Source organism: Cheilinus undulatus, linkage group 23 (assembly GCF_018320785.1).
Source record: "Cheilinus undulatus linkage group 23, ASM1832078v1, whole genome shotgun sequence".
NCBI lineage: Eukaryota > Metazoa > Chordata > Actinopteri > Labriformes > Labridae > Cheilinus > Cheilinus undulatus.
This window is the reverse complement of record NC_054887.1, coordinates 33,457,099-33,482,780: the sequence shown is the minus strand read 5'-3', so window position 1 is coordinate 33,482,780 and position 25,682 is coordinate 33,457,099. Positions and strand designations below refer to the sequence as shown.

The following is a 25,682-nucleotide window of genomic DNA, read 5'->3' as shown; positions in this document are numbered from 1 at the left end:
GGTGAGAGATATCACAGTCATCATGTGAAGCTAGAGAGTCATAAAATATTTAACCAGAGCTCCAGTTCTGACACTTTTAGGGGGGTAAACTTCTGATTAATCCAAGCCCGTGTCCCCTTTCCCAACCTTGCAGTGGTTCCAGCATTGAACCCTGAATCAGCAGCAGTTACATAAAGGACGGCGTGGAGTTCAGAAGATTTCACCCAGCATGCCTTTGGCCTCATAAACAAACTGATTAACCATGCGCGTCCGTGCATGCGTGCCGTCCAACACTCTGCAGAAGCGGTCCGGTCTGCTCCAGCAGATGACGAAGAGACTCAGAGATGAAAAACGGAGAGGTGCCGTGTTGTGTTTGGGAAATGGGTCAAGAGGAAGTGTGCATTTTAATTGTGTGTATTTGTGCGGTTCACAGCTGAGGCCGCGCCGCTGGTCAGTGTGGGAATTCGCTCCTTGCGTGCATATGCGTGTGCGTTGACGGTGCATAACTTAATTCCTCTGGGAAGTTGTCACAACATCGCCTCTGTTTCCTGTCCTAATTACTTAAAATCCTCCACAAATAAGCGCCTCCAAAGCCACACTTCTACACAATCATTTACACGTTTCACATGTTTAGAAAGGATTTATGCAGATGATTTAACATTTGCATAGTTTTAACATTTATTATCTTTTCAGGACATAAAGAGTCTTTATGTTTTTCACAGCTCTTGTGCCCTTTTTCACGTCTTAATCAGCTCGGTTCGACACTTGTTTGCATTCTCTTCTTCACTTCCCCGACAAGACTGGAGGATAAAACAAACTTAAGGCTGATTGTGATAAAATTTAAGACACTGATGATGGAAAACTTTGGATATTTTGATGTCAAACTGGTATGTTTTACAGGAATAATGCTCTTTTTGTGTCCCTACCTCTAACACCATGTCCCTCAAACTGAAGCCTCCAGTAAGAGTTCATCCGTGAATAACGCCGTTACTCACACCATGTGCTTTTCCTGCTGCGACATGTCTACATGTCTGCTGACCTGAACATAAAGCTCTTACGCTTTTACCACCTGTGTTACTAAAGAGTTTGGATTCCCCCGATTTACCACAGAAAGCTGCGGTTAAGTGTGTTAAAGCGTGTGTGAATGCAACAACCAGCGAGTCCATGAAGGTATGAGCAGAGTCGACTGAGAGGAGCTTTTAGTGTCAAACACGATAAATAAATGTAGTGGAAAAATCAGCAGCTTAAGTCTTTAATATCAGCCTGTAAGCAGAGACTCTGACCTTTAATAGAACACCACCTCCAATGATCTTTTCTGGACTTTACATACCAGAGGATAGAGAATGACATCGTCTGCATACGGTGTAAATGTCAGCAGCAGTCAGGAAGAGCAGGATGATCTGCAGGAACCAGCTAGACTCTCATTCATATATTCTTTTTAAATACTAATATTAGAAGAAGTCACAGACTTTGCAGGCGATCAGCACCTCTAATATTAAAAACTTGAAGCATTGCAAAGGCTTACAAGATCTTAATCTGGATTCCTGTCGGTTCAATGTAAGCATTAGCAACCTCCTTCTTTTTGCTTCTTCCTACCAGAGACTGGCTGTACATGCCAGAAGGCCAGCTTCAGATGTCAGTGGCATGAGATCTTACATTTATCTGGGCAACACCCTCTAGACCAGTGGTTTTCAAAGTGCGGAAGAGTGAGCCCCCCCTAAGAGGAAATTATTCATTCACACCCCCACCCAAAAAAAGGATTCAAATTGGAAGAAAAAAAAATTCACCAACAACAATTGAAACATTTATGTCTAATCTTTAAACATTTTTAACTTTAAAATATTTTGGATATTTTGGTTTGCAAATGTCCTTAAACATCTGCCTTTCCATCTTATTCAGTTTTAATGCCATTAAATACCCCTTTTTCATATTTTTTTTGGCCTTCTTTTTGCTTCTTTTTCCCCATTTTTTCCACTTCTATCTTATTTTTGCCCTTTTTCATCTTTTTGCCCATTGAAGCTACCTTTCATCATTAAATATCCCTTTTTTCCCCAATTTTTTTGCTTATTTTTGCTTCGGCTTTTTGCCACTTTTTCCCAATTTTTGACACTTTTATCCCATTTTTTGCCCTTTTTTTTATAAAATTATTTTGCCATTTTTCATCCATTTTAGACGCCCATTGCCATTTAATACCACCTTTTTCCTTTTTGCCACTTTAATCCAAAATGTTTCCCTTTTTTAACAATTTTTTTCACTTTTTGTCCATTTAAACTACCCTTTGCCATTACATGCCACTTGTTTCCTCTTTTTTGATCATTTTTGCCACTCTTGACTGCTTTTTGCCCATTTTAGTCACTTTCAACCCACTTTTTTTGTCACTTCTCACCCATTTCTGCTACTTTCTGACCATTTTTCCACTTTTCCTCCCATTTTCGCCCCTTTTCGCCCATTTTTTCCTGATTTTTGACCATTTTGCCACCTTTAACCTATTTTGTTGCTACTTTAAACTGTTTTTGCCACTTTTCACCTCTTAGATTGTGGCTCTTGCAAAGGGATTTTTCACAAATGTGGCTCTTTGGTTGAGTAACACTGCTCTATAGCACAGTCCCTATAGTAACTATAAGTCTATCCATTTTGCTCCATGCACAGCAGAGGTTCACAAAGCAGATCACCTTTTTTCTGGTTTATGGTTCCGTGCCTCCCCTGACGCTCTGTGGCGCCCCCCAGGGGAGGCCCACCTCACACTTTGAAACCCACTTCTCTAAACAAATTCCCAACGAAATTCCAATCAAATTCCCAAGAATTTACAAATTTTCAAGAAGATATTTAAATTTTTAAAGCAAATCCCCCCTCCAAATTCAAATCAAATTCCTAAAAATGTAAATATAAATTTCTCAAATTTCTGCAAAAATATCTACAAATTTCTAAGCAAAAACCCCCCAAAATTGAAATTGCTCTAGCATAAATGTCTTATTGCAATTATTTTGTCCTATATTGTAAATTTGATATGGATTTTAATAAAGGGAATAATGATTTTATGGATTTCTTATTTTGAAGAAGACAAAAATATACAAAAACAAGGAAAGTAGGAAGTTTTGTTAATAATTCTAGAAAATATTGGCACTTGAATGTTTGCATAATGCGACGAGCAAAACACCTCGGCTTAAAAAAATGATTAAACTGCTATTTCAGAAACACATTTCAGGTCAAAGAAATATTGCACCCTCTGTGATTTGAAAATTGCAGTAGGTCACATTGCGATTTTATGTTAGCTTCAAGCTAAAAAAAAATCAGATGCACATTCTGGCCCACTTTATTTAATGTTTGAATCACCAGTTTTTCTTGAAATGCTCATCCCTCACTACCAGTAAGCACGGCTGATATTTCAGCTATAAAAGCTGTCAGACTTTCACATCTTCTGGCTCAATGTTAAGGCAGTAATGCTGTGCATCTAAAGTCCAAAGTTGAGATTAGCATCTCTGTTTTTCTGCAGTTTTTATGATGTAAAATGTGGCATCACAAAGAGATGAACTAAAATTCTCGGTGCTGCAGCTCCACGTAGTTGCCAATGGTTGATGCAGCTGTCATGAGCTCTCTCTACCCTTATGACCTCCATGATCACACGACCTAAAGCTGTAAGTGTACAGTGCATTACATAATGGTGTTTCAAAGATCATAAATGAGGTGTTGTGCATGATTTGTAGCAGCGTGTTTGTCTGCAGACATGGCTGCCATTGTTTGACCTCTGCTGGCGCATGACCCTGACTCACAGTGTGTATATTGTGTATTTGTGTGTATTGGTGTGTATTTGTGTTTGTGACAGGCAGACAGAGGCTGCGTTTGTGTGCGTTTGGTGCCGCAGAGGTCAGACAGCGAGCAGAGGGCGTCCCAGCCTTCAATCTGTCCCTGCTGTGCGTCTCCATCCTCCGTCTGTCTCGTCCTTAAACTTCTGCCAAACCCTGAAAGTCGAATAAATGTACGTTTAAGTACATTTTATCCGTTTATCATTTGATATTTAAAGAATTATGCCGCCCAGCCTCCTCCCTTTTGCTGATTCAGAGTGTGGTGTTGAATCGTTTTGAAGAGAGGAAGAGTGAAAATGAGCGAGGTCAGCACGGGGTGAGACGAGAGAAGAATACACTCCTGCAAATTTAATAAAGCGTATGAACGTCTCTGATACTTTCAGATCTTTAAAAGAGGAAAAAGAACAAAAGTCAATGTCACTCAGTGTCTGTTTCTTCATTTTCTGCTTTATGTGGTTTGAAAGTCACGCTATACAAATAAAAAAGGTCAATGTGATGAAATAACCCCCGATAACGTGAAAATCAGCTCACAATACAGCGCAGCACACTAAAGGAAACAAAAGGCAATGGCAGTTTACAGTAAAAATTAACAAAAGGTTAAGGACATGTTGGCGCTGCTTTTGAACAAAGAGATAAGTCAGGATAGCTTTTGAATCACAGTAAAGGAAATTCTTACTTGATGCTGCTAAAACATCAGTTTTTTATCAGAACTTGACGCCATTTCTTTGTTTAAAGAGGGACAAGGAACAGCAGTGAGTTGTTTTCTTTTCAAAAACGAAGAAAAAACGAGTGCTGACATGTCTACAGTCACCAGTAGGGGGCGCAGGCATGCAGCTTGATATTGTCTACATCACGTGTTCTGTTGCTCTGATTGGCCCGTGAAGTTGTGGAAGACAGAACATTCATTCAGTAACCCTCAAAGTATTTTTATTCTAAAAGGGGCTGCCCTTTCCCAAACCCTGTCTATGAGAGGTTTACCAGATGTATGTGTGAAACAGATCCATCTAGCGTGCCAGGTTGTAGACTCTTGGCTTGGGAGAAAAGCTGTTAAAGAGGCACTGCTAGACTCTAGCTTGGGAGAAAAGCTGTTAAAGAGGCACTGCTGGACTCTTAGCTTGGGAGAAAAGCTGTTAAAGAGGCACTGCTGGACTCTTGGCTTGGGAGAAAAGCTGTTAAAGAGGCACTGCTGGACTCTTAGCTTGGGAGAAAAGCTGTTAAAGAGGCACTGCTGGACTCTTGGCTTGGGAGAAAAGCTGTTAAAGAGGCACTGCTGGACTCTAACTTGGGAGACAAGCTGTTAAAGAGGCACTGCTGGACTCTTAGCTTCGGAGAAAAGCTGTTAAAGAGGCACTGCTGGACTCTTAGCTTCGGAGAAAAGCTGTTAAAGAGGCACTGCTGGACTCTAGCTTGGGAGAAAAGCTGTTAAAGAGGCACTGCTGGACTCTAACTTGGGAGAAAAGCTGTTAAAGAGGCACTGCTGGACTCTTAGCTTGGGAGAAAAGCTGTTAAAGAGGCACTGCTAGACTCTAGCTTGGGAGAAAAGCTGTTAAAGAGGCACTGCTGGACTCTTAGCTTGGGAGAAAAGCTGTTAAAGAGGCACTGCTGGACTCTTGGCTTGGGAGAAAAGCTGTTAAAGAGGCACTGCTGGACTCTAACTTGGGAGAAAAGCTGTTAAAGAGGCACTGCTGGACTCTAACTTGGGAGAAAAGTTGTTAAAGAGGCACTGCTGGACTCTTAGCTTGGGAGAAAAGCTGTTAAAGAGGCACTGCTAGACTCTTAGCTTGGGAGAAAAGCTGTTAAAGAGGCACTGCTAGACTCTAACTTGGGAGAAAAGCTGTTAAAGAGGCACTGCTGGACTCTTGGCTTGGGAGAAAAGCTGTTAAAGAGGCACTGCTAGACTCTAGCTTGGGAGAAAAGCTGTTAAATAGGCACTGCTGGACTCTTAGCTTGGGAGAAAAGCTGTTAAAGAGGCACTACTGGACTCTTACTTGGGAGAAAAGTTGTTAAAGAGGCACTGCTGGACTCTTAGCTTGGGAGAAAAGCTGTTAAAGAGGCACTGCTGGACTCTAACTTGGGAGAAAAGCTGTTAAAGAGGCACTGCTGGACTCTTAGCTTCGGAGAAAAGCTGTTAAAGAGGCACTGCTAGACTCTAGCTTGGGAGAAAAGCTGTTAAAGAGGCACTGCTGGACTCTTAGCTTCGGAGAAAAGCTGTTAAAGAGGCACTGCTAGACTCTAGCTTGGGAGAAAAGTTGTTAAAGAGGCACTGCTAGACTCTAGCTTGGGAGAAAAGCTGTTAAAGAGGCACTGCTAGACTCTAGCTTGGGAGAAAAGCTGTTAAAGAGGCACTGCTAGACTCTAGCTTGGGAGAAAAGCTGTTAAAGAGGCACTGCTAGACTCTAGCTTGGGAGAAAAGCTGTTAAAGAGGCACTGCTAGACTCTAGCTTGGGAGAAAAGCTGTTAAAGAGGCACTGCTGGACTCTTGGCTTGGGAGAAAAGCTGTTAAAGAGGCACTGCTGGACTCTAACTTGGGAGACAAGCTGTTAAAGAGGCACTGCTGGACTCTTAGCTTCGGAGAAAAGCTGTTAAAGAGGCACTGCTGGACTCTTAGCTTCGGAGAAAAGCTGTTAAAGAGGCACTGCTGGACTCTAGCTTGGGAGAAAAGCTGTTAAAGAGGCACTGCTGGACTCTAACTTGGGAGAAAAGCTGTTAAAGAGGCACTGCTGGACTCTTAGCTTGGGAGAAAAGCTGTTAAAGAGGCACTGCTAGACTCTAGCTTGGGAGAAAAGCTGTTAAAGAGGCACTGCTGGACTCTTAGCTTGGGAGAAAAGCTGTTAAAGAGGCACTGCTGGACTCTTGGCTTGGGAGAAAAGCTGTTAAAGAGGCACTGCTGGACTCTTGGCTTGGGAGAAAAGCTGTTAAAGAGGCACTGCTGGACTCTAACTTGGGAGAAAAGTTGTTAAAGAGGCACTGCTGGACTCTTAGCTTGGGAGAAAAGCTGTTAAAGAGGCACTGCTAGACTCTTAGCTTGGGAGAAAAGCTGTTAAAGAGGCACTGCTAGACTCTAACTTGGGAGAAAAGCTGTTAAAGAGGCACTGCTGGACTCTTAGCTTGGGAGAAAAGCTGTTAAAGAGGCACTGCTAGACTCTAGCTTGGGAGAAAAGCTGTTAAATAGGCACTGCTGGACTCTTAGCTTGGGAGAAAAGCTGTTAAAGAGGCACTACTGGACTCTTACTTGGGAGAAAAGTTGTTAAAGAGGCACTGCTGGACTCTTAGCTTGGGAGAAAAGCTGTTAAAGAGGCACTGCTGGACTCTAACTTGGGAGAAAAGCTGTTAAAGAGGCACTGCTGGACTCTTAGCTTCGGAGAAAAGCTGTTAAAGAGGCACTGCTAGACTCTAGCTTGGGAGAAAAGCTGTTAAAGAGGCACTGCTGGACTCTTAGCTTCGGAGAAAAGCTGTTAAAGAGGCACTGCTAGACTCTAGCTTGGGAGAAAAGTTGTTAAAGAGGCACTGCTAGACTCTAGCTTGGGAGAAAAGCTGTTAAAGAGGCACTGCTGGACTCTTAGCTTGGGAGAAAAGCTGTTAAAGAGGCACTGCTAGACTCTAGCTTGGGAGAAAAGCTGTTAAAGAGGCACTGCTAGACTCTAGCTTGGGAGAAAAGCTGTTAAAGAGGCACTGCTAGACTCTAGCTTGGGAGAAAAGCTGTTAAAGAGGCACTGCTGGACTCTTGGCTTGGGAGAAAAGCTGTTAAAGAGGCACTGCTGGACTCTAACTTGGGAGACAAGCTGTTAAAGAGGCACTGCTGGACTCTTAGCTTCGGAGAAAAGCTGTTAAAGAGGCACTGCTGGACTCTTAGCTTCGGAGAAAAGCTGTTAAAGAGGCACTGCTGGACTCTAGCTTGGGAGAAAAGCTGTTAAAGAGGCACTGCTGGACTCTAACTTGGGAGAAAAGCTGTTAAAGAGGCACTGCTGGACTCTTAGCTTGGGAGAAAAGCTGTTAAAGAGGCACTGCTAGACTCTAGCTTGGGAGAAAAGCTGTTAAAGAGGCACTGCTGGACTCTTAGCTTGGGAGAAAAGCTGTTAAAGAGGCACTGCTGGACTCTTGGCTTGGGAGAAAAGCTGTTAAAGAGGCACTGCTGGACTCTTGGCTTGGGAGAAAAGCTGTTAAAGAGGCACTGCTGGACTCTAACTTGGGAGAAAAGTTGTTAAAGAGGCACTGCTGGACTCTTAGCTTGGGAGAAAAGCTGTTAAAGAGGCACTGCTAGACTCTTAGCTTGGGAGAAAAGCTGTTAAAGAGGCACTGCTAGACTCTAACTTGGGAGAAAAGCTGTTAAAGAGGCACTGCTGGACTCTTAGCTTGGGAGAAAAGCTGTTAAAGAGGCACTGCTAGACTCTAGCTTGGGAGAAAAGCTGTTAAATAGGCACTGCTGGACTCTTAGCTTGGGAGAAAAGCTGTTAAAGAGGCACTACTGGACTCTTACTTGGGAGAAAAGTTGTTAAAGAGGCACTGCTGGACTCTTAGCTTGGGAGAAAAGCTGTTAAAGAGGCACTGCTGGACTCTAACTTGGGAGAAAAGCTGTTAAAGAGGCACTGCTGGACTCTTAGCTTCGGAGAAAAGCTGTTAAAGAGGCACTGCTAGACTCTAGCTTGGGAGAAAAGCTGTTAAAGAGGCACTGCTGGACTCTTAGCTTCGGAGAAAAGCTGTTAAAGAGGCACTGCTAGACTCTAGCTTGGGAGAAAAGTTGTTAAAGAGGCACTGCTAGACTCTAGCTTGGGAGAAAAGCTGTTAAAGAGGCACTGCTAGACTCTAGCTTGGGAGAAAAGCTGTTAAAGAGGCACTGCTAGACTCTAGCTTGGGAGAAAAGCTGTTAAAGAGGCACTGCTAGACTCTAGCTTGGGAGACCTGGTCTTCTTCTTCTGCAAAGTTAGCTCAAAGCCAGCATGGTGGGCCTCTGAACCATTCCCTTGCACTGCTTGTATTTGTGGGCCAGTGACAGAGGATGACATAATAATGAAATATTACATTTTAAGACCTTAAGGGTAAAATGCAAAGAAACCGTGCCTTATAAAGCAGGAACAAGTTGAAACATAAAGCAGTAATCTAAGTAGAAAAGTACTAATGACTGCGGCTCTAACAGCAGTCGAGTGGTAATGAGAGGTGATAAAAGCCGTTTATGTCAGTAGCTAATGAAAGCAGTGATAACTGATTGTTCATGGTAATGACGTAGAAGAAGTGAAGCCCATGGAGCCACGATACAGATGAAAATTAGAGTATGAAGTTTAATAATAATCATTTTATCTGGTGCAAACGAGGACAGTAAGAAGCACTTTAGTTCTCTAACGTTGATGAACCAGACACAAACATTCAGTTTCAGCTCCAACGTTTATTCCAATCACAACAGGAGCATATTTGTTCTCTAATAAGCTCCAGAAATGACTAAACACAGTCAGAAATAATTCAGCTAACGGTGGCTCAGGGAGCTCCACCACAGAGATCAATAATGAAACCACTTAAGCCGACGCGTGATAACACGGAGAGAGCCAAAACGACTCCACGGAAAATCAATATATCTGCTAAAGGTTGGAGAATGAAATTAGAAGATAGTTTAAAAACATAGCACAGAGATAAAGTCCACTTTAACCAGGAGAACTGAACCAGTTTATGCAATGATTAAACATTATTCTCCTCATTATGACTTTAGCAGCAGCAGATTATGTCAGAGGTGAGTTATTTGCCTTACCTCTGATTTCCACATACAACGGCTGCACCGCAATGGAGCCACTCCGCTTCTTTTTGTCACTTTTTGCCCATTTTTACCACCTTTGTCACATTTTTCTCCTTTTTTACAAGTTGTTGCCTCTTCAATCATGGTTTTTGCGATTTTAATTTTTTACCCCTCTTTGCCTTTATTGCCCATTTAAGCTGCCTTTTGCCCACAAAAGCCATTTGTTCCTAATTTTTGCCCTATTTTAGTAATTTTTAACCCTTTTTTTGCCATGTTTTTGCCGCTTTTGACCATTTTTTCCACCTGTGACTAATTTTCTTTGATTTCTCACCCATCTTTGTCCCTTCTGCCCTTTTTTCACTTTTCTCCCCATTTTTGTCACTTTTACCCAGTTGTTGCCATTCTGTGCCTACTTTACCCCCTTTCTTTACATCATGTGACCACAGAACAGTTTTCCATGCAGCCTCAGTCCATTTTAAATGGGCTTTGATTCATGTGATGAAATTTGTGTCCCGTTTTTGCCACTTTTTTCTGCTTTTTACCCTATTTAAGTAAGTTTAATTCATTTTTTGCCATGTTTTGCCACTTTTTGACCATTTCTGCCACCTGTAACTCATTTTTATTATTTCTCACCCATCTTTGTCACTTTCTGCCCTTTTTTCGCTTTTTCTCCCCATTTTTGTCACTTTTACCCAGTTGTTGCCGTTCTATGCCTACTTTACCCCCTTTCACCCATTTTTGCCACTTTGTTCTACTTTCTGACCATTTTTGCCACCTTTAACTTATTTTTATTGACAATCAACCCATTTTTGCCACTTTTCACCACTTTAGATTGTGGCTCTTGCAAAGGTATTTTTCAACAATTTGAGTAACACTTATCTAGCATATAAGACAAACCACATCAATGATCTGTCAGTGATTAAAAGAGAGAAAAACGTGCATTTACACCGCGTTCCACATTATTATGCAAACAACGTTTTTCTCTGATTTTCCTAAATATCAATGCAAATGACAGTCAGAATATTTTTCAAGTCATCAGCCATTAGAGCATAATTTAAATGTTTTTGAACAAACTTCATAATGACAAAAAAATATTTTTTAAAAAATAAAAACCTCAAAATGCACTGTTCCACATTATTAAGCACAACAGCTTTTTAAAATATTTCATAGGTTGTAAAGAACTGAAAATGGTCATTTGTAGAAATTGCAGCATCAGGGGGTCATATTTACTGAAATCAAAACTATTTCAATCAAAATCATCTTAACAGGACAAGTTCCATGTTAACATAGGAGCCCTTCTTTGATATCACCTTCACTATTCTTGCATCCATTGAACTTGTGAGTTTTTGAAGAGTTTCTGCTAGAATTTTTTTTTGCAGGATGTCAGAATATCCTCCCAGAGCTGCTGTTTTGATGTGAACTGCCTCCCACCCTCATAGATCTTTAGCTTGAGGATGCTCCAAAGGTTCTCAGTAGGGTTAAAGGTCAGGGGAGGATGGGGGCCACACCATGAGTTTCTCTCCTTTTATGCCCATAGCAGCCAATGACACAGAGGGATTCTTTGCAGCATGAGATGGTGCATTGTCATGCTTGAAGATCATTTTACTACAGAAGGCACAGTTCTTCTTTTTGTACCATGGAAGAAAGTGGTCAGTCAGAAACTCTAGATACTTTGCCGAGGTCGTTTTCACACCTTCAGGGACCCTAAAGGGGCCTATCAGCTCTCTCCTCATGACTCCGGCCCAAACATGGCTCCGCCCCGTCCTTGTTGACGTCCCGGCCTCATTGGGACATGGTGGCCATCCACCAACCATCCACTACTCCTCCATCTGGACCATCCAGGGTTGCACGGCACTCATCAGTCAACAAGACAGTTTGAAAATGAGTCTTCATGTATTTCTGGGCCCACTGCAACCGTTTCTGCTTGTGAGCATTGGTTAGGGGGGGCTGAATAGTAGGTTTATACACGACTGCAAGCCTCTGGAGGATCCTACACCTTGAGGTTGGTGGGACTCCAGAGGCACCAGCAGCTTCAAATACCTGTTTGCTGCTTTGTAATGGCATTTTAGCATCTGCTCTCTTAATCTGATGAATTTGTCTGTCAGAAACCTTCCTCATTATGTCTTTATCTGCATGAACCCGTCTGTGCTCTGAATCAGCCACAAATTTCTTCACAGTATGATGATCATGCTTAATTTTTCCTGAAATATCGAAAGTTTTCATTCCTTGTCCAAGGCATTACACTATTTGACACTTTTCAGCAGCAGAGATCCTTTTTCTTTCCCATACTGCTGAAATCTGTGGCCTGCTTAATAATGTGGAACATGTGGAAAAGTGCATTTTGAGGTTTTTATTTTTAGAAAAATAATAGTTATCATTATGAAGTTTGTTCTAAAACTTTGGAATTATACTCTAACTGCTGATGACTTGAAAAATATTCTGACTGTCATTTGCATTGATATTTAGAAAATCAGAGAAAAACATTGTTTGCATAATAACGTGGAACGCGGTGTATGGCATTTAAACATCTCTAAAGCTCTGAAAGTGAGGAATATGCCTTACAGATGGAGCTTTAGAGAATCAGGCTCCTGTTTGAACTACCGTTAGAGTGTTTTAAATTCATCCGTCATCTCATCCAAACATTTCTAGATGTAAACGAGAAGAAGTGCATCCTCTGTTTCCCAGCCAAGTGTGTCCTCTCCTTAAATTAAATTTCCTCCTTTGGGTAATTTAGACCACATTTCCTTTCTTCCTCATGTCATCCTGAGTCTTTGTGGGGATTTAAGAACGCACATGTATGAGTCTGTTATTCTGAGCGTAATAAGATAAGTGTGCCGTTTAAGTGTGGTCCCTCATGATGAATATTTAGCATCTTCACGATTTTCCAGCTACTTCCCCGTGATGTGTGTGGACTGATGCTCCGCCATCTGGATGTTTTAGATGTTGGATGTTGGGTGCTGGGACATACGGTAGTCGGCTCTGCTATCCACAAACATATGGTTCTTTGAGATAGAGTGGAGACAGACTGGGCCATTCTGTTGGAGAGCACCGAGGGCCTCAGCATTGTTAGAAGTGCTGCCAAACTAACTTCACACCACACACGCACAGTCTCGCCTCACTAGCTGCTCCACCGCTTGTTCCAAAGTGAGGAAAAGGACGACTTTTCTCCAGGAGAGCCCGGCGTCTCCGAGTGAAAAATAAAGATACGGCTGAATTGTGTGACTGTGCGCGGCTTATTCAGCAACATTTCCACCCTCAGCTGCTCTTTGTTCATTAACACTGGCTGCTTTTTGTCTCATTATGAAGATTACTCTCCAAATTGATTCCTCCTTTATCTCCTCGGTTAAAGAAGTCCCTTTATTTCACTCGCCTGTGAACGTTAATGTCATCGTTATGAGAGGAAAAGCCCGGCTCTCGTCTGGTATTATCACAAAATTAAACTGTCTTCACTTTAATTCATGCCGTGATGGAGGGACTGCTCCAGCTTTTTAGGATTGTTCCAAGGCAGCTTTATGCTTTCACTCTCTATGAGATAAAACAAGATTTCTAGCACTTTCCTAGAATTAATTACAGTTAATGAACACTGGTATGACTCAGCCTCTCTGCAGCAGGATCAGTGGTAAGGACATGTCTGAATTTAGTCACACCACCATAGGCACGAATGCAACCCCATACCATCAGAGATGCAGGCTTTAGAAGTGAGCCAGGAGAACAAGCTGGATGCTCCAAATCCTCTTTAGTCTGCAGTCCACAGCATCTGTGGTTTCCAAGAAGACTTTCCAATTCTATTTATGTGGCCACAGAACAGTTTTCCATCTTGGCTCAGTCCATTTTAAATGAGCTTTGAATCATGTGACCACAGAACAGTTTTCCATGTAGCCTCGGTCCATTTTAAGTCAGTTTTCAATCATGTGGCCACAGAACAGTTTTCCTTGTAGCCTCGGTTTATTTTAAATCAGTTTTCAGTAGTCGTGCACTGATTGCAATTTTCTGGCCGATCACTGATCTTTAAAAAGCCTGACCTGCCGATTCCACCTTTGTCCGATACCGATTTTTTTCATAACTGACAGCATACACCTTCAATGTTCCAATCTTATTTTATTGAAAACATTGAACAATACCCGTGAAACAATGCAAACTTGTTGTTTTAACTGCACATGAGGTAGTTCTCTCAAATATAAATGAAGTCTGCAGTATCTGTGCACTTACTCAGAAAACATACTCACTGTTGCTTTAAGTAGACAAAATACTCAGATCTTTACAAATAGTGTTGAACAGTAATAGCTCCATAGAATTCGACCCAAAATCTGCTTAGTTGTCCCGTAGTGTGTACCCGGCTGAAGCAGAGAATTTTGGCCCTGTCAATTTACAAATTTTAGGTCAAAACAGCCCGATACTCTTAAATGCTGGTGCAGTACAGACGGTACAGATTTGAGTTAAAATCGGGCTTTTTACTATTTACAGCCACATCTTTGACCTCAGCTTGCTTCTGTGGATCGTTGCAGACATTAAACGAGTCCTAAGTAAACCACACCGTAGAAGCAAATCACATTCCAGCACATAGCCTGTACCAAACAAACGGACAGGTGCTCTGCACATGACATACTCATGTCTAAGAAGCTGCTGTTTTTTCAAAGCAAGATATTCTACTTTTCTTTCATTTAGAATTTGCAGTCTTGGCGTTCTTAAAGCTCGTTGTGTTTTTGTTTCTGCCTTGTAGAGTCCAACCCAGTGACCACCATCCAAACACTCCCAGCGGAGCAGACTCATAAAGAGCTTATTGCTCTGGTGCAGATGTTTTCACTACTATCACTTTTTATGACAAACATATTAAACATCCAGAAAACAAGAGGATTTGGTTTGAATGTTTGCAGGCTGCAGCTTCTGTGCAAGCAGAAGTTCATATTCTTTGTCTTTAGGGACAGATACCTGACCTGGTTTTCACCTGTAACTTGAGTACATCCCTGAGGGCGAGGGTCCTCTATGTTTCAGGATCACCAGAGTTGAGTTTGTGGTATCAGATGATCGTCAGATCTGACTGATTCTTGTGCACTGAGTCATGTTTGTTGTGTTTCTTTCAGGCGATCGAGGAGGTTGATGTCAGCACAGATCCACAGACCTGGACACTGAACAGGTAGGATGATGATACTTCTACCACCTTTATCTTTAAATCTTCATCCAAATAATAACACTGATGTCCCAGAAACTTGAGACCAGTCTCTTTCAAATCCGTCCACCCTCTCCTCCCGCTGTGTTCAGGCAGCACCCAGGCTCCCATGAGCGTCATTGGTTGTTTATTTTGGCGAGCGGGTGCTTTGTGTTGGGCTGGGGGTGTTCAGTTCAGGGGTTAATTGGAGGCTTGGGGCCGTTTTTAAGTAATGAATTCTTACTGAGACTCTGCCCCCCCCAAAAACAAACATGCTTCTCACATATCAGCCAATTACTGACACCCCACACAGACATGGCTCACTCTTATTATGCTGCTTTTATCCACGCTGTCACTGAGGAGGCTGACAGGGAAATACGATCAACACAATCCAGCATCATTCTGCTTAAACTGTCAAAAGAGGATATGAGGCAATTACAGCTGGTGAAAGTAAAGGGTAAAGGATGAAGAGATGGGAAATCAAGAGGAAAACCACAAGTCAGACCTTAAAAAGACCTAAAAGACAGGAAGCTTTTGCAGCCCAGCAGCCTGTTAGCAGCCTCGTCTCTTAGGCTGTGCTTGGTTGGCTTAACTGTGGATGAGGGACTGATTCAGGTCTGATAACAGGTGTAACAGGCCACAGAGTAAACCGGGACCGCAGAGCTCCAGTCTGCAGAATCAGACAGAAAAATCATGCCATCACATGATCCAGAATCATTTCAACTCAATGCAACGTCACGTTTCTTCTGGATGGTGGGAAAGTGTGCGGTTTTCTAACAAGGCATGAGTTGCAACCTGCAAAGGTGCATGAGTGATGCAACGGTGCACGAGTGATGCAACGGTGCACGAGTGATGCAAAGGTGCACGAGTGATGCAACGGTGCACGAGTGATGCAAAGGTGCACGAGTGATGCAACGGTGCACGAGTGATGCAAAGGTGCACGAGTGATGCAATGGTGCACTAGTAATGCACGAGTGATGCAAAGGTGTATTTATACATGGGTTTTGGAAGTCCTTTGTTTTTTCCTGTCCTTGACTCTGGTGATGTTTTGTACATGAATGCTTTGATCAGAATCTTCATATGTTGTGTGGCATGGATCATGGAGCTCTGAGATTTATCACCAATTGTTGATTCTTACTCACCATTGTACTTTACTTTCTTAAGTCAGCTGGACTGCTTTAAGTACATGTAATCTTGGCCATTGGTACGTCTTCATTTACAAAGCCATTCTAGGCAAAATTCAGGACTAACTGTCCTCTTTTAATCTTCAAGGAATAATTGTTTTACCTGCAGTTGCTGAACTTTGCAGGACAGTCTGGCTGCAGGTCCCTCATCTCTGACCGTGTATCTGAGACTTCAAATATCTCAGCACAGAAATACACACTAAAACTTTTTAATTAAAGGTAAAAGTTAAAATCCTGGCCTGATAATCCTGATTACAAAACATTAAATAAACCAGAGTAGACTGTTAACAGGAAAAACCTCATCATCTATGAAAACATTCTAACACAGTATTACAGTAAAAGTGTAGCTTATGTAGCTTTGTTAGCTTCTAAAGCAACATAGATAACAGAGCTCTGTAGCTAACTTAACTATGTAGCTAACATAGGTAGAGCTAAGCTGACAAAGGGGATACATAACTATCATCTACATGGCTGAATTAGCTTTAGCTACCTTTGCTAAGTCTCACATTGCTAAGCTAACTAAGCTATAGAAAACAGCGGTGCATTAGCAACATTAGCCATGTAGCTTACATAGCTTCAACGTCAATGTTGCTAAAGCTAAGCTTACAAAACTGCCATATAAACTGCATTAATATGTCCTCTACACAGCTACTTTAGCTTGATCTAGGTTTGTAAAAGCTAACGTTGCTAAAGCTATCTTAGCAACATTGTTGCTAAATTTAAGATCACAAAACAGCTACGTAAGCTACATTAGATGTCATCTACATAGCTACTTTAGTTTGAGCTAGGTTTGTAAAAGCTGATGTTGCTAAAGCTACCTTAGCAACATTGGCTTATGTAGTAAATTAATTATGTAGCTGTCTTAGCCTCACTTAAAGCTAACATATTTAAAGCTAAGCTGACAAAAAGCCACACGCTCAGCTACATTTTCTCAAGCTCACATTGCTGAGCTAATGTAGCTATAGATAACAGAGCTATGTTAGTGGAATTGGCTGTGTTAGCTGCATAGCTATGAAGCTATCAAAGCTCCATAGTTTAGGTAGCTTAAGCTAAGCTCATGAAACAGCTATGTAAACCATGTTGGTATGAAATTTATGTAGCTATGTTAGCTTTAGCTATGTTTGCTAAAGTCCACATTGCTTGAGCGAAATAAGCTACATTGACTTTATGTAGTTAGGTTAACTACGTAGCCACTGTACTTGTATTAGCTTTGGCAAAAAGCTTATCGCTAAAGCTAAGCTGGCAGGGAGCTATGTATCCGTCATGTACATGGCTAAGTTAGCTTTAGCAACATTTTCTGAAGCTCACATTGCTAATGACGCTATTGATAATAGCTACATTAGCTACAATGACAACATAGCTGCGTAGCCATCATTGATATGTGGTTATTGTAGATAAAGCTAAGCTAACAAAACTGCTTTGTAAGCTCTGTTTGTACGTAATCTACGTAGTTATGTTAGCTCTAGCTAAATTTGCTAAAGCTGACGTTGCTTAAGCTAACTTGATGTACTCAGGTTTATTACCTGGCTAGCTCACTTATGTTAGCTTTAGCTAAAGCTAAGATAGCTTAAAGCGTGACTAACCACTTCCTTAACAAGTCTATATAAAATTTGATTTCAATTATGTTTTAGATTTAAATGAAATACTTGGCCTAAATACTTGTACGGGGCCGTTTGGCATCCTTTATTTTTTTACTATGTGAGTTTTGTCTTCCATGTTAGAGCTGAAACTTTAACCTCCTGTCTGCTCAGTAAATCTAAATATTATTTTAGTCTTGACGGCTGCGACAAAAGTGCTTTAATAACAAGTCAGTGTTGTATTCTGAAGCACTGCAGAGCTGCAGAGATCCCCTCCCCTAAGTTATTTAGCCTAATGTGATAAAACATTTATTTGGTATGAGAATAACAAACATCCCATGGTCCTGATTTTAATAGTTTGTTTTTGGTTTTAGTTTAAGTTTTGTTTTTAGTTTTAGTCATGCAGAAATAGTCACCAGAAATAAATCAACCCAAAGGTCAGACTTGCAGTTTGTGTATCTCCTGTATTATACTCCCAGTAACCGTCTGAAAGCATTTCTCCTCCTTTGTTCGTCCTCAAAGACGGACTCCTGACGGTGCTGAACCACATTGTCCCACTCAGCAGACGCCCGGCTGGGTGTGGTCAGGTTTTGGTTTGTGGGGCGGCGGACACGCCCAGCTTTGATGAGGCTTTGATGAGGCTTTGTACACAGAGCCACAAAACATCTTTACATGCAGGCTGAGTGTGGGAAAACGTGGCATCACTGCCTCTTTACATGGGCAGACATGCTTACAGACTGAAGAAAGTTCTGGTTTACTGGGCCGTAAAAGCTTTATGATGTTTGAACCACAGTCTCGCCACTACCAGCCCATCAAACTCTAAAGGTCCTCTTCAATATTCTCCATGCATCGTTGTAGGGACTTTCCCAGATAGTTCCACCTATCAGAAACACCGCTCTATTGTTTCTAGTGTGGCTCTTTGCTCTTCTTTGAATAAAGATCCATGCTGATCTCTTCACCAGCCACCTTTGTTTACAGGCTTGCAGTCACTTCAACTAAACTGCACCTGTAGCTCCGCCTCTTTCTCCTCAAATGATGCTGATTGGTCTCATTATTCTCTGAGAGTATCAGCTTGAATCTTTGCCGGATGACGGACATTCTAGATCCCTACATTAGTGGTAGCCTCCTGGCTGGAATTTGCCACAAAGCCAGGCTCAGATCAACGTAGAAGCAGAGTGACAAAGGTTTGCTGACAGGATACCATTGGAGTCAAATGCATTTACATGAAATAATTTAATTATGCATGCAAATACCTTTTTGAAGGAAAAAAGGACAAAGTGGCATTTTTGTTGCTTTGACAAGAAACTATTTATTTTTTATAAATTTGATGATGTTATTTAGGATAGACTGATTTGGGGGGGGGGGGGGGGGGGGGGCACCACGAATAGTGACGGACATCCGGAATGACAAACAACACGGAGGTAGACACATGGTAGAAGATTAGAGTAGAAGCCATGGGAGGAAAAGCACAGCCAATGGTGGTAGAGGCTGCCTGGTGATGTCAGAATATGCAAATTAGATGACTGAATTTACCCCCATCACAAAGTTTGGGTCATACTGAAGATTTTTTAAAGGATTCTTTACTATTGGGTGATAGGGCTAACGGCGGAGGTCTGCGCTCTCTGAGTGCTTTTCTAGTCAAAAATGTGCTTAGTTTTTTTAAGGCATCTGGGGACCCCCTCTCTGTGTCTCGCGACCCCCAATGGGGTCCCGACCCCAACGTTGAGAACCCCGACTATAAGTGACCATCAGAGTCAGACAAGTTTATAAGATCCTACAACTAATTTTCCAATTCATATAAAATGCCAAAAATTTGGAAGAACATCATGTAGTCATGAAACCCAAATTTAGAGCTTCAGATTGCTGCATTTAGCAAACCATGAATCCAAAAGCAAATTTTTGACAGAACAAAAGCTGCAAATTCTGACAAAATTAAGGCTGGAATGAGAAAAACATGTGATATCTTTGTCATAGTTTCCTGATCGATTACCCAATAAATCAATCATCCATTGCAGCTCCAGTAACAGCATTTCTTTGTGACACTCAGGCCTTCTTTCTGCTTCAAGCCAAGGCCATTGTCTTTTCTTTTTCTTTCATGCACAGTCTTTGGTATTTTTCATGCACCCTTCTCTCTGCAGAGCTGCTCATTTCCCCTTTGTTTTCTTGTGTTTTAGATTTCCAGACATCTCTCCTCTGGAGGAAGTCATTTAGAAGTGCTCTAATGACCTTCTTTATGACCTTTCTTTATGCACCTTTAATGGGCATAGACATTAGACCTCACTAATGTTGAGACTGGTTGGATTTTGCTCTGTAGTTGTGAAATGCATCGCCTCTCTTGGTTTTTGATGATGTGTAGACGTCTGCAGCACCATCAGGGGGATAAAATACCAAACACTACTCCTGACTTGTCTACTGAGCTGTCTGGGAGGTCTTTAGAGGGAAATGAGACTTTCAGGAGCAGAGGTGGCCTTCTTTCTCATCCCTGTGGCTGCAGGGAGACTCTTCTCTGAGGAGCATCCAATGATTAAATGGCCCCTCCAGTATTTTCCTCCAATCGTGCATGCCTGGTTTTTTGATAATTGTCCATAAAAGTTGAAAAGTTGAAGTTGCCCGTTGGTGAAATGCTTCCTTAGTCATTTTCAGTCCAAATCTGCTGCCCTGGTGGTTCAGGACCTGGACCGGGCTGAATCCCTCGGTGTGACCGCCTGATTTGAATGCTCGTCTGATCTGAATGGCTGCTTTCTATGATCTGCTTCTGTCCGCTCTCAGTCTGCCAGCTCGCATTAAAGCGTGTCGCTGCAGCGTGAGTGTTCCCACATTTCCCCGTCTGTCTCCCATCCATCACTGCCTCTGTCTCTGCCTCCTCCTCCCACTTCTCCATATCTCATTCCCAAACGTTGTTTTATGCGGCCGCTTTCTTAAATAGTTCTTGTTCCATAAACTGCTCTATTTTCTCAGCCTTCCATGGGAGCTTGTACCTTGTCACTGTCTCACATCTTAGAAAAGCAAACACCAAAGTCCTTCTGTGTGAGTGTGGAGTTATTACTTTCTCAGGGTCACATTTTTCATCCCGCTCGTATTTGTGGTGAACCGTCTTCGATTGATAAGTCCCAGCCCCTCGCTTTTTCTGGTTGGATTCATTCTCAGCGGCGATTTCATGTCCTTCCTCCAGAACAAATAGTGCAAACCGCAGCAGTTTGAGCTCAGATACGCTCCCTTGTCAGCATCCATCCCCTAACCTCCACTGTAATTACAACTCTGGGCTTGAAATCTGAAATCTTATCCCAAAAGTAAACCCAAAATATCTAAATATAACCCAGCAGGGCTGCAGACGGGAGTTTGAGGCATGGATAAGGTTTAGGACTCGGCACTCTGTGTGGACCTGACTGCTCTGTAACTTCTCTAAACAAAGACTTGATTGGATGCGACTTCAACCTCTGAAAACATTCAGATCCTGGAGCAAACAGAAAGAAATTAGACATCAACAACAAGGCTATTCATGACCTAAAACACCTCATTATAATGTTGGTAAAGCTTGGAAGGGACTCATCTTTAAATTATCAATGATAGGTGGCGCTGTTTTCCAGCCCCTTATCTCCAGTGAAGGCCAATCTTAATGCTCCAGCAGACCAAGACAGTCTGGACAATGCTATGCTTCCAACTGTGTGGCAACAGTTTGAGGAAGGTCCTTTTCTATTCCAGCATGACTGTGGCCTAGAGACCAAAGACGGACTAGAAAGACATGGACCGGCCTGCACACAGTCCTGACTTCAGCCCCATCCAGCACCTTTGGGGAACAGAGATTGTGGTCCAGGCCTTCTGGTCCAACATCAGAGCCTGACCTCATAAATGCTCTACAAATGTGGGTCTCAGGTGGTCATGTGGATTGGAACGCTGAACTCCATGATTAGGAAAGTAATGTTAGACTTCAAGGCTTGGCTATTGTAGTGAAAGTAGAAAAACTGAGACAACTTTTTGGGGGAAAAAGAAAAATGACAAAAATGGACAAGTGGCAGGAAAACAATGCAAAGATGGGTTAAAGGTGGAGAAAAAGGAGCAAAAGACAGAAAAACTGGCATAAATGAGCATACAGGGGCAACAACGGACATGAAGTGGCAGAAAATGTGGGGAAAGGTGGCAAAAATAGTCAAAAAGTTGCAAAAAAAATGTTGCAATATGGGTAACAAGTTGCAGAAAAAAGTGGCAAAAAAGTTCATCAAAACAGGCAAAAAGTGGCAAAAATGAGTGAAAATAGGCAAAAACTGGGCAACAAATAACTAAGCAGCATAATTAACCACAAAGGGGCAAAAATCAACGAAAAAGTGGCAAAAATGTGTGAAACACATGCAAAAATGGGGAAAACTGATAAAAAGTGTCAAGAAATTATAAAGAAAAAGTTGCAAAATTCCAGCATGACTGTGGCCCAGAGCACAAAGCAATATGGGCAACAAGTTGCAAAGAAGGGTTTAAAAGTGGCAAAAAAGTTCAAAAAACGGGCAACAAGTGGCAAAAATGGGTGAAAATAGGCAAAAACTGGGCAAAAATGAGTACACAGCATAAGTAAGCGTACTGGGGCAACAATGGACATGAAGTGGTGAGAGATGGGGAAAGGTGGCAAAAGCAGGGGAAGAAAATCGACAAAATTTTCATCTTCTGTTTTTCGTATTTCTGCAAGTGTTTTGCACATATTTGCTACATTTTATTGATTTTCTTTACCTACTTTTGCCACCTTTCCTCATTTCTTACCACTTCATGTCCGTTGTTAACCCAGTATGCTTACTTGTGCTGTTTACACACTTTGTTGCCCAGTTTTTGCCTATTTTCACACAGTTTTGCCACTCTGCCTGTTTTTTAACTGATTATCCACTTTTATCCATGTTACCCCAACTTTTTGCCCATTTTTGCCACCTTTCCCCACATTTTCTGCCACTTCATATCCGATGTTGCCCCTGTATGCTCAGCAGTATACTTTGTCTATTGCTCCTTTTTGGCCACTTTTCCCCCATTTCTACATTGTTTTTTGCCATTCCTTGAACATTTTTGCCACTTTATCCCAATTTTGGAATTTCTTTTTGCCACTTTTTGCACATATTTGTTTTGTTTTAGTTTTTTTGTCTTGCAACTTCTTGCCTATTTAGCGACTTTTTATCTGTTTTTCCACAATTCTGTAATTGTTTTGCACATATTTGGGGATAAAGTGGCAAAAATTGGTCAAGGAATGGCAAAAAACAATGCAGAAATGGAGGAAAAGAATTGGTCAAAAATCAACGAGAAAGTGGCATGTATGTGCAAAAAACTTCCAAAAATGGTTGAGTCTTGAACACATCATGACAAACTTAGCTTTAGCATTGTGCTGCTAATGCTTCTCTGACCTTGTTTAACTCCACAGTCCACTTCTTTTAAACAAACGAGTCATGAGTTAAAACACCTTTAAACATCTGTTAGAGCCGTTCAAAAGTGACTCATCCTATTGCAGCTGACAACTTGTTTTAAATCCTCAGAGACGCTGTTAAAGTGAGGACACTCGCTGCATGTTGCTGCTATTACAGACATTAGACACAGAGCAAGGGCACGTTTTACATTGATGCTGTGCTTCAGGATAATTAAATTCTGCTGTGTTTCATGCATGCCGTGAACTATAGACGATGCTGAGGAAGACTATCCTGGTCTGACTGCTGTCACTGACCAGAATAACAGGCAGTAAAGGGCCTCTTAGAGTTCTGACAGTTCAGTTTTTCGTCTTTTTCAGTGTGTAAATGGAGAGATTAAATTGTTTTGTGTCCTCTTGTTGTCGGTGTTGTAAACATGTATCGCTTTCTTTAAAAAGTCTGAGTATTTCTTTTTCCAACTGTGCAGATTCTGTAAAGAAAAGTGCTTTGGCCATGCCATCATGGCAGGATATCAGCGTTCCCAGGTGGCTGCCGTAGTTGGCCATCACAGTTACTCCAGCTCTATGTTCTCTGGTTAAAAGCTCCGACTTTTATGAGGAAAAAACCCGATTATTTGTGTTGACTTGGCTTCATAAGTATTTAATACCTTCATTAAAAAGGCCACGTAGACTCAGGAGGAGTGATGGTGTTGAAATATGGAGGAGCGTAGCCGAGCTCTTAGCAGATTCAGGAAAAGTCGATGGTGGCCCTGCGAGCGCCACATCAGTCAAACTGCACACAATCACTCATATCAGCAGCTTTCATACGCTGCCCTCTTCATCTTCATCTTCATCGTTCACCTCCACACGTCTGCTGCTCTGCAAACGTCTGAGAGCACGCCACAGACAGACGGCTGTGTTTGGAGTCGGTCCCGGGATTGTTTCACGCTCTAACATGCGAGGTGCATGTGTTCAACTGGACGCCAGCGCGCAGACGCTCCCGGCCAGATGGCGAACATCTCCTCCAACGTGCCAAACTCAGCATGTGTCTGTCTTTGTGGCTCTGCACGGCCATCATCGGCTCATTAATCTGCAGCTGTAACGATGCACGCAGCGAGGGGATGAGGAAGTGGATTCAGCTCAGAATCAAGAACCATAAACCTCCACATGTGGATCATTTTCACATCCATGCAGCGTGCAGCACTTCCTGTCCTTTGACCCTTCAATTGGATGAGAAAACTCCCATAATAGTCCACTTTACAGGGATGCAACCTCAGGAAACCTCAGACAGAGATGATGAGGCCTGCCCTGCCCTGCATGCATCCTGAGCTTAATTCTTCCACATTTCAGCTCGCTCTGTGCAGCCCTCCCAGTTCATTTCCATTAGTAGTGATGCTCGCAGTTTCAACGCCTGTCTTGTCTGCAGATGCCCCTGAAATATAAGATTTTAGCCTGTCAGTGTCCTAAATCTCACAGGAATGGTTTATTAACCACCTTTTTTGTCAAACTGTCTGACGTTATTTTCTCTGCATCTTGTTTTTCTTTGAAACTTTTCCAGCTAAACGGTCAGGACTGACCTACTTTGATATTTTTACCGCCAAGTCGCTGTCAGCATTCTCGCTCTCTTTGCTCTACAGAATGAACAGAAATGAATGTTTTTAACAAGAAAGTATGTAAATACAGCTTCAAATTCAGCCTTCTGCCACGTGACTGCAAACACAGAAGCAGATCCTTTGACCACCATTTGGAGCTGCAGCACCGGGCATCTTAAGCTCCATCTCTTCAGAAAGCTGCATGTTTAAGTCATGACATCCACCTAAAAACAGAGATTAATGTAAACTGTGAGTTTGAGTCCTGTTGGACTTTTCTACAGCACAGAGACACTTTTTAAATCACAATAATCAGAGACACCAGGTTTCAGCCATGTTTACACGCCGGTTTATCTACAGCCAAGGCCGCCAGTAAGGGGGGAGGGGGGGGTCTGGGGCCCATGATAAATCATGGTCCACGGCAAAATTCAGCTGTGACAACCATATTTTACCTTTAACCTCAGTATAACCGCTCTGATCTACGCAACCAAAAAACAAACTTTATTTTTGCTGTAGTTCAATAAAGCCTCATTAAAATGGTCTTAAACCAAAATCTCCTTTTTCTATTAATGTTAACAATATGCACCAAAAATTAACTAAAATATTTGGAAAGTAATGTCAGACTTCATCACTAAGTCATGATGTGCATAAATGTCAGGATACCAGAGAATAAAGTAGAAGGAACTGAAATTACTTCAATAAAAATAATGGGATAACTGGGAAAAAATGCAAAAATTGGTTAAAAGAGGCCCAAATGGCTCAAGAAATGTGGTGAAATGGTGAAAAGCTGTTAAATAGTGCTGAAAAATGGGACAAAAGTGGAAAAAAGTCAGAAATGGCCAAGAGGAGCAAAAAATGGTTGAAAAAACTATGAAAAGTGGTTAAAAAATAGCAAAAAAAATTGTTAAAAGTGGATGAATGGATCAGAAAAAGGCCAAAAGGGGCAAGAAATGGATGGGCTAATGGTGAAAGTTGGCAAAAATTGGATAAAAGATGAAAAATGGGTGGGAGAATAGTGGAAAGTAGGAAAAAAGTGTCTAAAACAGGATGAAAGTGGAAAAAATGGGTCAAGAAAAGCAAAAGGAGGCTCAAATTACTGGGAAATTTTTGGAAAATGGCTAAAATGGGATACAGTTAAAAAAAAAAAAAAAGTTCATGAAGTGCAAAAGGGGCAAAAGAATTTGTGGTAAAATTGGTGAAAAGTTGTTAAAAAGTTGCAAAAATATATATAAAAGTGGAAAAATGGGTGAGAAAAAGGCCAAAAGGGTCAAGAAATGGGTGGGCTAATGGCGAAAAGTGGCAAGAATCGGTTAA

At 41.8% G+C, this 25,682-nt stretch overlaps 1 protein-coding gene across 1 annotated transcript in view; it reads left to right on the top strand.

Annotated features, from left to right (window-relative positions):
- The window catches only part of LOC121505213 (plexin-B2-like), a 286,200-nt gene that overhangs the window by 95,620 nt on the left and 164,898 nt on the right, over positions 1-25,682 (top strand). The window contains exon 3 of the mRNA XM_041780327.1: positions 14,586-14,638. The gene's annotated coding sequence lies outside the window, so the exon portion shown is untranslated. The remainder of the gene's footprint in view (positions 1-14,585; positions 14,639-25,682) is intronic.